This window comes from Apium graveolens, chromosome 2 (assembly GCF_009905375.1).
Source record: "Apium graveolens cultivar Ventura chromosome 2, ASM990537v1, whole genome shotgun sequence".
Classification (NCBI taxonomy): domain Eukaryota; kingdom Viridiplantae; phylum Streptophyta; class Magnoliopsida; order Apiales; family Apiaceae; genus Apium; species Apium graveolens.
In genome coordinates, this window is record NC_133648.1 from 200,309,627 (window position 1) to 200,322,676 (window position 13,050).

Here is a 13,050-nt window from a genome sequence, read left to right on the forward strand (position 1 = left end):
TATCTAAACAAAGGAGTAGTCTATGTGTGTCCTACAACCAATCAAGCCAGACATCCCCTTGTTCGTAAATACTGTGTCAGATCAAACATGAGTCTGATCATGACTTTGCAGTCTGATCTAAAGTAAAAAAGGAACAAGAAGCATGAGGATATTGAGATGATAAAGATCTTGGACATATATCTTGTAAATGCTGACACCATATTTCCAAACACTCAATACAATCTAAGAAATGACAAGGATGATGATGAGCAGAAGGATGACAAACAAAAACCTTCTGGCTCAAATCCAAGTCAATCTTCTAAAGCAATTGGCAACAAGGACAAGAGTCAAGAAGAGAAAAAGGAGGATGAGAAGAAGGATGGTGACAAGAAAAGAAGAGGAGAAAGGAGAAGCAAACAAAGGCATGATGGCTCAGAACCACAATAAACCCTAAAAATCCAAAAAACTCAAGCTCAACCTTCAAAGCCAACAATATTAACATCAAACCTCTAAGCCCAAATTCCTATACAAGCAAACTGCAAACACCTTTCTAAAATTACCAATCACCTCAAGCCAAACATCTTTCTAGAAAATCAAAAACCTACCTTTTGTCAAACCATCACTCAAAATCAACTACAAGTCCGTTGGGAGGAAACCTAAGAAAGCCAAGCCTACAGAGAAAGTAGAAGTCACTGAAAGGGCCATCTGGAATTGTTTCAAGCAAAATAATTTTCTACCTTTAAATTGGTGCATCTCAGATAAAGATTATTTTCAACAACTAGCTGAGGAAATAGTTAGAGTCTGGGTTGTAACTTTAAGGGAAGTGAAAATTTACTCTGAAAATGGGTCCTTCACATTTCTAGGCTACAGCTAATGGACTCTCTCTCCCCCCAGAAATCAAGAGAGTAATAAGTTTATTGAAGGATAAGGATACTGCTATAAGAGCATGGAGATCTATTTTGGCTGAATGGTTGATTGTAAGGGAGGAAAGAAGAGCAAGGAATGAAACTGAATATGAGGAGAGGATAAGGAAGCATGATGAGGAATTGAAATATACATGAAAAGATCAGAAGAACTCAAGGTAAAAGGAATGAGCAGAATCTCTAAGGATGGAAAGTTTCTAAACATTAAAGCTGGCCAATTCACAAGATTTAGGATTGATTTACTAGATAATTATCCAAAGCCAGACAAACTTATACTTGTAAAAGCTCTAAGTGGGACACCTATCATAGAAGAACCTGAAATTCTTGTTTACTTAAAGGATCTCATTAGAGAAGGAGCAAAAGCAAAAATAGTCTTTACCTGATACTTGTAACTATTTAAACTCTGTAAATCTCCTAATGTAAAAAAGTTGTAATTGTGTCAATTTTTATGTATTAATCTTATTTTCCATTACAACTTGGGGTTAGTCTTGTTAAGAGGCATGAATTTGTGTTAAGCAATCTTCTCACAAATTGAGGGAGATTGTTGTGCAAGACATGCATGTACAATAACAAGACTAAGTCAAATTGATAACCCTAAGTAAGTTGTATTATAATCTTAGTTTGCATTTTGTATTGTAACATTAAAGTCTGTAAAAATGTCAAAGAGCAGACTGGAGTCTTTTTCTTTTAAACAGTATCAAGCCTAAGAATTCTATCTGGAAGAAGATCAAGAAGATCATGCCTCAGAATAATTATGAAGAAGCTTGGAGTTGAATAAATCTGTTTTGAGAAAAATGTTCTAAGTCAAGATCTCTACAAGTCATAGATTTAGTTTTATAGAGAAGTCATTCGAGAACTCCAGAATGAGTTATAGAGAAGTTAGGAAAGCTACTAGAGAACTCAGAGATATCGATAAGCCAAATTGAAGACATGAAGATTAGAGATATCGACAAGTCATTTATTCACTAGAGAACTCAGAGTTATCGACAAGTAAAATATCATTAGAGAACTCTGAGATATCGACAGGTCAAAATATCACTAGAGAACTTTGAGATATCGACAAGTCAAATATCACTAGAGAACTATGAGATATCGACAAGTCAAATATCACTAGAGAACTCTGAGTTATCGAAAAGTCAATTAGTCACTAGAGAACTCAGAGATATCTATAAGCCAAAGTGAAGACATGAAGTGAAGAGATCTCGACAAGCTAAATTCTCTTATAGAGACACAAAGACCTCTACAAGTCAAAGCAACTATAGAGTAATGAGAGATCTCGATAAGCCAATATACTTATCGAGATGTCAAGTTCTCTATATACCAAACTGGAGATCTCGAGGTAAAACTCAAAGTACAAAATGCAGACCAGTTCAATATCCAAGATTACAATCAATAAACAATCCACTCAGTTGGATTGACAAGTCTACAAAAGGCAGCTTGAGGCGTACAAGATCAAGGGTGAAGATTAACTGACAAAGGAAGATCAAAGTTAACACAGTATATAAAGATATGCTAAGCCAGAAATAGAAGATATACTTTTCCTAAAATGGAATGATTAGTGACAGTTTACTAAAGTGAATAACATCTCTTATTACACACTGTGTAAACCAGTAGTTAAGTATCATATAAAATTAACACTGGTCCTTTGTTAGAAGTAACAATTTAGATTAAAAAAATCTTGTATTCTCTCAAGTAAGAAGCTAAGCTCTTTAGCAACAAATACAAAGAGCCTAGAAATTGTGTAGCAAAACATTCTTTATTTTAATATAAAATTAAGTGAGTTTTGAAAAAATTGTGTTCAATGTTATTGCTTGTTTAATTTCAGTTTTAACACATGTCACTGTAAGATTTAATTTACTTTGTTCACAACCATAAAAACTTCAAGAAAAGCATAAAAGCATAAAAACACATTCACCCTCCTGTGTGTAATTCATTATCTAACAGGCCCTTTCTTCTTTACCATTAGAAGCTAGGAAACCAACCACTTCATCCTCTCAAAAGGGTGAAGTGAGTAAAAAGAGGAGAAAGCAGGCACCTTTAGCAATAATAAATTAGAGTGGTGAGGACCAAACAGAAAAAGAGTCACCTTTGGTCAAGAAAATAAAGAAGGTGAAACAAACTGAGCCGACCACTTAAGTTACCCCTGCATCTTCCTAAAAGGATGTAGTTGTAAAACATGGACTTAAACAGACTCTAGAAGCATCCTCTCAATAGGGTATCTTTATTGAACAAAGCATCCACCCTAATGCACCCTGTACAAAGTCTGCACCATCACTTAAACAAATTCAAGTGTATAAAAGGAGAAATAATGTGACACCCCCAATCTCTGGGTTAGGAAATGAGGACCCACACACCTTTAAACTAAGAATTAAATAAGAATAAACCCCGATTAACTACTAACAGGATCAAACAGGATAAAGTATGAGACAAAATTACAACTACCAAGCATAGAATATGTTAGGAATATGTGTGCATTAGTTTGATGATATGTTTAACAAAACACTTAAGTAGAAATCTAGTGTTTGTAGCCTCAACGGATAAGACCACTTTGGCTATCCGTTGATGGTGTAGCTTTACTTAGAAATAAGTCTAGTGTTGTAGCACATTTCAGTCTCTGAATTTGAGATATAATTCTTAAATGTTGAGGGAAATTATAAGTCATGTTGACTACTAAAGGATATGCAGATAGGAAGGCCAATTGTAAATATTTCATGCCTTGTAATTTTGTATAAATGAAATGGTGTCAACGGATAACTTAAAGACCTTCAACGGATGAGAAACAAAGCTTCAACGGATGCCTCTAAAGCTTCAACGGATAACATCCTTCAACGGATGAGTGCATCAACGGATAGAGCTTCAACTGCTAACACATCAACGGATAGAGCCATCAACGGATGAAGGCTTCAACGGATGTTCTGTTAAATAGCAGTTGACAAGTGGTAGTTGTACCTACAAACAGAGGCACATGGGTTGACAGAGACAACTGAGATGTGGTAGCCTATTTCAGGAACATCAGAAAAAGCAGCCGTTCTACTCTAGCATAAAGAGGCAATAGTCAACAATGCACTGGAGTAAAAATGGAGAAGAAACAAGTGGAGAACTTATTTTATTATTGTACTTTTTATCTTTGTCTTCACTTGTAAACTTGGTGTTATATAAACCAAGTAGCAGCTAGTAATTAGAATAGAATTTTTCCAGAGCTGTTTAGAAAAATCTTGAGAAAAATTATCTAGTTTGTACTAGGATGCAGCTGTGATCAACTTCTTGAATCACAGATTTTCTGAAATACCATCTCTGGTGGAACAACAAATCCACCAGAAAAGTTTTTAAGGTCTGTTGTGTTCTGTACTTTTGTGCTTGAATATATATCTGTCTGTATTAGCTTAAAGCAATTCACACACTTGTTTATCTTAAATACACAGCCTTTGAAACTGCTCAAAACTTGAAAAAGTTTTGAGATTTACATTCAACCCCCCTTCTGTAAATCTCATTGTTAGTTCACTAGGAATAACAATTGGTATCAGAGCAGGCTCTTGACACACAAAGAGTTTAAAGTTCTTGGAAACTAACAAAGATGAGTAAGAAGGATATTGGAGTAAAAATCCTAGTTCTTGACAAAGACAGTTATCACCATTGGAAGGTGAAAATGCACCTTCATCTACTCTCCCAAGATGAAGGTTATGTAAACTGCATTGAGAATGGTCCTCACATTCCCCACAAAGTAGCCACAGTTGCTACAGCCACAATTGTTGTTGGTCAATCCATTCCAAAACCTAGAGCAGAATGGACAATGGAAGACACAGAAGAAGTCCACAAGGATAAGAAGGCTATGAACATTTTGTTTAATGGTCTTGACAAGGATATGTTTGATAATGTGATAAATTGCACAACTGCCAAAGAGGTTTGGGACACAGTTCAGCTACTGTGTGAAGGTACAGAACAAGTAAAAGAAAACAAAATGCAGCTTCTCATTCAACAGTATGAGTATTTTCATTTTGAAGAAAATGAATCTTTAAATGACACATTCAATAGATTCCAAAAGCTGTTGAATGGACTAAAGCTGTATGGTAGAGTGTACCAGGTGAAGGATTCAAATCTTAAATTTTTAAGATCCTTGCCAAAGGAATGGAAACCCATGACTGTCTCCTTGAGAAACTCTCAAGATTATAAGGACTTCACTCTTGAAAGATTATATGGAATCTTGAAGACTTATGAACTAGAGCTGGAACAGGATGAGGTATTGGAGAAGGGAAGAAAGAAAGGAGGTTCAGTTGCCTTGGTAGCTGAAAATGAGAAAGAATGCAGACAAGAAACTGTGAGATCAACATTAAACTCCAAAGATGGCACAAGCAAATCAGAATCAAGCAAGGGTAAAGAGCAAGTTGCTGAGAATGAAGACAACTCCAGCCAAGATGACTCTGATGGTATTGATGAGCATCTTGTATTTCTGTCTAGAAGATTTGCAAAGATGAAATTTAAGAAAAACACTAGAGCCACTAAACCTCATAAGAACATGGTGGACAAATCCAAGTTCAAGTGTTTCAATTGTGGTATAAGTGGACACTTTGCAAGTGAGTGCAGAAAGCCAACTTCTGAAAAGAAGAAATTTGACCAAGTAGATTACAAAAAGAAATATTTTGATCTGCTCAAGCAAAAGGAGAAGGCTTTCATTACTCAAGAAAAAGACTGGGCAGCTGATGGAGAAGAAGAGGATGAAGATGTGGAATATGTCAACTTGGCTCTCATGGCTGATTCTGAGGAAAATAAAGTTAGTTCATCAAGCAACCAGGTAATCACTACTGATTTAACACAGCTTACTAAAGAAGAGTGCAATGATGCTTTTAATGACATGTCTACTGAATTGTATCACTTGCGTGTGTCTCTTAAATCTCTTGCTAAAGAAAATAGTAGGATTAAAGAGAACAATCTGTTTTTAAGTAATAGAAATGCTGTGTTAGAAGATAAGTTGATTGACCTAGAGAAAACTAAGCTACATTGTATATCTGTTGAAAATGAACTAGCTGAATCTGTTAAGAAAGTAGAAATACTTTCTAATCAATTAGAGAGAGAGCAAGAGGTGATTAAAGCCTGGAAGACATCTAGGGATGTTAGTGCTCAAATTGTCAAGGTCCAAGGAATTGAATCATTTTGTGAGACTGCCTGGGATAAAAACAAAAAGAAAATGGAATTAATTGATGGGCTGTCAACGGATGTGGAATCAACGGATGATGAAAATTATCCGTTGAAGGAAGAAAAGGAGCATCCGTTGAAGGTTCCTCAATTAAAACAGGCAGATGTTTCTAAAAGTGAAAATCTAAAGAAACTCAACAAAAAGTTTGGTTCAACTTCCAAGAACTTTGTCAAAGAAGAAGCAAGCACATCCAAAGATTTCAGTAAGGTGAATATAGGACACATGACCTTAGAACAGTTAAAGAATAGGCTCAAAGTGGTTGAGGATAAAAAGGAAACTAAAAGGAAATCTAATAGAAATGGGAAGGTAGGGGTTAACAAACATAACAATTACACACCTGATAAGTATGCTCCTAGTAAAAGCTATGTGCATTGTAATAGTGTTAATCATCTATCTGCTAATTGCAAATCTATTAAGAAAACTCCCATACCTGTACCCTCTTCCATGCCTAATATGTCTGCATCACCTCTGCATGCTATGCCTGTTATGTCTCAACAGAATCCTTATGCACATTTTGCAAACATGCCATATTTTAACAATCCTTATCTTGCTGCATTTAGTATACCTCAAATGCCATACAATATGCCTATGTGGAATAACATGTTTGCACAATCCATGCCTTATCAAATTCCAAATGTGCTAAATGATTCTGTGACTAACCCTACACCTCAACCAACTACATCTAAGATCAAGGTTGACTCAAAGTTACCTAAGTCTAAAGATGCAGGAGGAATGAAGTTTAGGAGAAAGGCTAACATGAATGGACCCAAGGAAACTTGGGTACCAAAATCAACTTGATTGATTTTATGGTGTGCAGGGAAACAGAAGAAATCTATGGTACTTGGACAGTGGCTGTTCAAGACACATGACAGGAGATTTCTCCCTGCTCACAGAGTTTAAGGAGAGAGATGGCCCTAGCATAACCTTTGGAGATGACAGCAAAGGGTTTACTATGGGATATGGCTTGATTTCTACAAGGAATGTCATCATTGATGAAGTTGCATTAGTTGATGGTCTCAAGCACAACTTACTGAGCATCAGTCAACTATGTGATAGAGGGAATACAATTTCCTTCAATTCTGAAGCCTGTGTTGTCACCAGTAAGAAAGACAACAAAGTGGTTCTAACTGGAGTTAGAAAAGGAAATGTGTACTTAGCTGACTTCAACTCTACTGATGCAGAATCTATTACTTGTCTCTTCAGCAAAGCAAGTCCAGTTGAAAGTTGGCTATGGCACAAGAAGCTATCCCATTTGAATTTCAAGACAATGAATGATCTAGTCAAAAAGGACTTAGTTAGAGGAATTCCTCTTGTTGAATTCTCAAGGGATGGTTTGTGTGATGCTTGTCAGAAAGGCAAACAAAGGAAAGCATCATTCAAAAAGAAGCTTGAAACAACAATTGATGAACCATTACAGCTGCTACATATGGATTTGTTTGGACCAGTCAATGTATTGTCAACTGCAAGAAAAAGATATTGCTTAGTGATTGTAGATGATTTCTCAAAGTTTTCATGGGTCTATTTTCTTGGATCAAAGGATGAAGCAAGTGAAATCATTATCAATCACATCAGGCAAGTCAATAATCATCCTGACTTGAAGGTTAGGAATATCAGGAGTGACAATGGAACTGAGTTCAAGAATTTGACAATGAGGCTGTTCTGTGAAGAAAATGGAATCATGCATGAGTTCTCAGCTCCAAGAACACCTCAGCAAAATGGGGTAGTTGAAAGAAAGAACAGATCTTTAATTGAGGATGCTAGAACAATGCTTGAAGAATCAAAGTTACCAACATATTTCTGGGCTGAAGCTGTTAATTGTGCCTGCTACACTCAGAATATTTCTTTGATCAATCAAGCTAAAGGCATGACTCCTTATCAGTTGTTCAAGAGAAGAAAACCAACTCTAAACTTTCTTCATGTCTTTGGATGTAAATGCTTTATACTGAGAAATCAATCTGACCATAAAGGGAAGTTTGATACAAAGGCTGATGAAGGGATATTTGTTGGTTACTCAGCTGGAAAATCTTATAGGGTCTACAATCTAAGAACCAACATTGTTATGGAATCTGTGCATGTTGTGTTTGATGATAAAAAGATTGATGGACTAACAGATGAGGGACACCATGAGAGACTCAAATTTGACAACATTGAGATATATTGTGATGATAGTGAAGAGGAGACTGATGGAGATGACACTTCAAAAGGGATTCAAAACATGACCTTGGATAATGCACAAAATTCTGCATCCGTTGATAGAGGCAATGCAGTATCCGTTGAAAGACATAGTGCATCATCCGTTGAAGTACAAAATGAAGCATCCGTTGATCATAGTTCATCAACGGATAATCGATTTACATCATCAGTTGATAAAACTCCAAGTTCCCTGCAAAGGACCAACAACTCAGGGGGAGTTTCAACTAATCAACACTCTGTCTCACATCATGACAATACTGAGGCCACCTCATCTAGAGTATATCTTCCACTTCAAAGGAAATGGACCAAGAATCATCCCTTTGAACTGATCATTGGTGATGCATCATCTAAAGTGCAAACAAGAAAAGATACTCAAGATGAATGTCTGTATAGTAGTTTTCTATCTCAGGAGGAACCTAAGAAAGTGGAAGAAGCTTTATTGGATCCAGATTGGATATTAGCTATGCAGGAAGAGCTGAACCAATTTGAGAGAAACAAAGTTTGGAAGCTGGTACCCAAACCAAAGAACAAGAGTCCTATTGACACAAAATGGGTATTCAGAAACAAGATGGATGAAAATGGCATTGTCATAAGGAATAAAGCCAGATTGGTTGCTAAAGGCTATTCTCAACAAGAGGGAATAGATTTTGATGAGACATATGCTCCTGTTGCAAGACTTGAAGCCATCAGAATTTTTCTAGCCTATGCAGCCCATGCCAATTTCAAAGTCTATCAAATGGATGTCAAGAGTGCATTTCTAAATGGGAAATTGGAGGAAGAAGTTTATGTAAGTCAACCTCCAGGGTTTGAAGATCCAAATTTTCCAGACTATGTGTATTATCTGTTGAAAGCACTCTATGGACTGAAGCAAGCACCTAGAGCCTGGTATGAAACCTTATCAAAATTCCTTTTGGAGAATCACTTCACTAGAGGTACTGTTGATAAAACTCTCTTCTTTAGGAATGTTAATGGCTCTAGTATACTTGTTCAAATTTATGTAGATGACATAATATTTGGATCTACAGATGATAAGCTTTGTAAAAAGTTTGCTAAGCTAATGCAAAGTAATTATGAAATGAGCCTGATGGGAGAACTAACCTATTTTCTTGGTTTACAAGTTAAACAAGTTAGTGATGGAATTTTCATTAGTCAAACTAAATATATTTATGATCTTTTAAAGAAGTTTGACTTAATAGAATGTTCATCTGCAAAAACTCCCATGGCCACTGCCACCAAACTTGAATTAAATAAGACTGAAAGGTCTGTGGACATTACAAGTTATAGAGGCATGGTTGGTTCACTTTTATATTTAACTGCCAGTAGACCAGATATAATGTTTTCTACATGTCTCTGTGCTAGATTTCAAGCTGACCCTAAAGAATCTCACTTAGTAGCTATTAAAAGAATTTTCAGATATCTCAAGGGGACTCCAAATCTAGGAATTTGGTACCCTAGAGAGTCTGGTTTTGATCTAATTGGCTACTCAGATGCAGACTATGCAGGTTGCAAAATAGACAGGAAAAGTACAACAGGCTCCTGCCAATTCCTGGGAAACAAGCTTGTATCGTGGTTTAGCAAAAAGCAAAATTCAGTCTCTACTTCTACAGCTGAGGCTGAATACATTGCTGCTGGAAGTTGTTGCTCTCAAGTGTTATGGATGAGGAATCAACTCCTTGATTATGGACTACATGTTGATAGAATTCCTATTTTTTGTGACAACACAAGTGCCATAGCCATAACAGAGAATCCTGTGCAGCAATCAAGGACCAAGCACATTGATATCAAGTACCACTTCATTAGGGAACATGTGATGAAAGGTACAGTGGAACTTCATTTTGTTCCAAGTGAACAACAAATTGCAGACATATTTACCAAGCCACTTGATAAATCAACATTCACAAGATTGGTAAGTGAGCTAGGTATGCTTAATTACTCTTAAAATTCATGTCCTTATTGCAATTTGAATTGAAGCCTGAAATGTATTAGCTGCAAGAACAAATTTGATTTTTAACATAGATTATTCCATCAACGGATATTCCCTATCCGTTGAAAGTCAAAATTGTTCTATCAACGGATGTTCATTATCCGTTGAAAGTCATATACATTTCTGGAATTTTTATCCGTCAACGGATAAAACTGAAGTGCTCTTCAACGGATGACAGTTTACCTTATCCGTTGAAATATCACATCAGTTGATTCAAGTGTTTCACAGCCGTTGATTCTATTGTCTTAACCGTTGATACTCATACATACAGCTGTATGTATTTGTTTTAAAGGCAGTTTTTAGAATACTTACAGTTTATTCTTAAACGGCTGAAATTCACTTACACATATTTATTGTTTAATCTCTTATTTATGCTTTTTTAATTTGAGAAAGTATATAAGCCCTTCTGATTTTTCATTTTTACTTTACGCTTTCTTGAAATTTCAAAGCTTTTACCATTTTCTCTCTGCAAAACCTTCAAGTTATTCTCTGCAATTTCTACTCACAACAATGGCACCAGTAGTAAAGATTATGTCTCAATCTGGGTTCATCTATGAGAAGAACAATTTCATAGCTTTGGTAAGAAAGAATGAAGCCCACTCAGATTATCACAAAATGATGGAATTCATCAAAAACTGTAAACTTAGCTATGCAATGCTGGAAGCCCCAACGATTTACTGTGAAGTAGTTGAGGAGATTTGGACAACTGTTGAGTTCAACTCCATAGATATGACTATCTCCTTCACTCTCAAAGGTAAAAATCACTGTGTTAACTGTGATGACTTACTAGCATGTTTTAAATTACCTGAGAACAATGCCATGACACCACACACTGATAATGATGTATCCAGCATGTTAGATTCCATAGGTTATTCTCTTAACTCTGCTAGTTTAGGGAATATTAAAAGAAAAGGCCTTAGGAAAGAATGGAGTTTTCTTGGGGATGCCTTTATCAAGGTTTTCTCTGGGAAAATTAGCAATTTTGATGCCATAACTTCATCTCTTGTTAATATGCTCTATATGCTTGTTTCTGATAGGTATTTTAATTTTAGCAACTATGTTATGCTAGAATTGGGTACTAGATTAGGTAACAAAGCTAATAGACCTAATAACATCTATTATGCTAGATTCTTTATGTTATTGGCTAACCATGTTGCTGAAGGTTTGGTCATTACGAATGAGAATAATAAACTCAAGTGCTGGGCACAAGAGAAAAGAGTTCTTGCAGATTTATTGAGAATGGATCTCAACAGCAGTGTGCCATTGGTATATTTACCAATCATGAATGCACCTCAGGTAGGTGAGGTAATTGCTTCTACAACTCCTACTTCTTCCAACCCCTCTATTTCTTTATCTTCTAGTGTGGCCATGGAATCTGTGACAATGCCCCAACAGATTCCTACCAAGGTCACCAAAACTAAACTTTCAAAATCAAAGACAAAGAAAACCACCTCTGTTGTTTCTCAAAAGACAACAGTTGTAACACCTACCATTAACCCTGAGGGGAGTGAACAGGGTGTGAGTGGTGAGGGGAGGGGTGAACATCAAAGAAACCCCCAGGATAAGAAAGGAGAGAAAAGTGCTTCCCAAGCTAGCCAAGCCACAGTTTCTCAAAAAGCTGTGGTGGTTGAAAAGGTTACTAGCATATCCCTAGCTGCATCCTCCCAAAAGGATGTAACTATTGAAAATAGTTCCCAACCAGGAACACACAAACGAGGGAGGGACACTAAAGCCAAACACTCACCAACAAAAGCCTTTATTAGAAGAAAGAGAGCTAGAACCCAATCTTCTACACAGGATGCACACACTACACAGATACATCCATCTGTATCTATGCCTTCTCAAACTCAGTTTGATGTGGCTCCAACAAATGTGGAGTCACAACCCCATTCTCTCACAATTAACACACATCAATCACCACACACTTCTTCACCATCTCTAGATATGGATATGTTATTCCCATCAATTCCTGATTCTCCCTCTTTACAACTCAGGGAGGAGCCCCACTCAAATACAGGTGATCATCATCTTTTAGATGATTTGTTGGATCACCCGCAAATTCTTTCAGATGTAATTGAAGGATCTGTGTCACCAAAACTCATATCAATCTACACAGATTCAACAGTTATATCACTTTCAATTTCTACTTCTTTTCCTTTTTCAACGGATATCACTCATCCGTTGACAAGTGGTTGTTCTTCAACGGATAAGCTTAACAGCAGTTATCCGTTGATACCATCAGTTTCACCTTCAACGGCTATTCCTCATCCGTTGATAGTCTCTACACACACAACTGAAACAATTCCAAGTGTAGAAGACTTGATTACTGTACAATCACTTCTAGGACTGAGGGAAGGGAGTGACAATTTGAGTGAGAGGCTGGGTTGCTCCCAGGCAAAAGGAGAGATTGAGAGCTCAAATATGCATGCTATTTCTTCCAGCATGGCAAAAGTAAGTGAGAGGAGTACCACCTTAGTAGGTGAAGGTGAGGGAGTGAGTTGTGTGAGCCAGGGGGAGCCCCTGATGCAAGAACATAGAGAAAATGAGAGAAAGGCAGGTACAACAGATATAAGGATGGATCCAGCCATTGCTAGTGAGTCAATGATTGTGAATGATGCTGAAAAGGAAAGACAATTTCAGCAACATTACAAAGCTGTAATTGATAACATTTCCTTGGATGCTGACACTTTTACTCATCCGATTTCAGCCTATCAAGTATTGGCTGCACAGGGCAATGTGGAGGCAGAAAAGACACTACATCTAGTACATACAACAGCATC